Here is a 1,055-nt window from a genome sequence, read left to right as displayed (position 1 = left end):
CCAGCACACAAACAGCACACACCAGCACACAAGCAGCACACAAGCAGTACACACCAGCACACAAGCAGCACACACCAGCACACAAGCAGCACACAGTACTTACTTACTTACTTATCTACCTATTTACACCTGATTATTACTGAGTGCCTATGCCATATGTGCGCGTACAGGTCAGAGGCCAGCTCTGTGGAGCCAGCTTCTCCTCCCATAGCTGTGTGGATTCTAGGGATGCACGGTAGGCCGCTGGGTGTGTGCGGCAAGCCTTCACCCGCTGAGCCATCTCACAGGCCACACGTGCAGTTCTCAAAGGAATGGAGTTTGAGAGCGAGGAGAAAGGAAAACCCAAAGGCAGAGAAGCGTGGAATAGAAAATGAAGCATTAGCTGTTTGGGTAGTTTTCTCTTGGAAAGCAGTAGAGAAGTCACTGCCATGTGCTAAACACAGAAGCCCAAAGATTATGGTGTTCCCTCAAAGGGCTGAGGACTACTCCAGTGCGGGACTCGGGATATAGGAGGCAGTCTTTGTTTCTGGGTGGGCCCTAGATGTAGGTACACTCCACATTCATTCAGATGAAGCAGAACAATGGCCACTAAATCCATGGTGAGCACTGCCTTGGACTTCTGATCCTCCTCCCTCCATCTCTCTAGGGCTAAAATTTCAACCCCAGAAACCCCATAGCAGAACCTCCACATGCCTGGGCAGGCATCCTCCCCCACCACTAAATAAATAAGAAATAAATCTAACGAATACACATGTTCAAACTATGTATTGTGCTTTAGTTGATAATAAAGTTGAAATTGTTCCTGTTGGCCAGCGAAGCCCTCTTCAGGTTGGTTCTTCAGCCCCGCTGGCATTATTCCAGAAGCCTGAAAGCTTCCTGATGTCTGGTGTGAAATAATGTTCCCAGACTCATTTGAAGATTTCTGCCCAGATCTGGAATGACTTTCCCAGTCCTAATTCTTTTTATGGGAAACATAAAAGACAAGAACCCGAGAGCTATGTTTTTTTGTTTTTGTTTTGTTTTGTTTTGCTACTGGTTAATCATAGAGCTTCAGT

Source organism: Microtus ochrogaster, chromosome 8 (assembly GCF_000317375.1).
Source record: "Microtus ochrogaster isolate Prairie Vole_2 chromosome 8, MicOch1.0, whole genome shotgun sequence".
Taxonomy (NCBI): Eukaryota; Metazoa; Chordata; class Mammalia; order Rodentia; family Cricetidae; genus Microtus; species Microtus ochrogaster.
Note: the sequence above shows the minus strand (reverse complement) of the source record.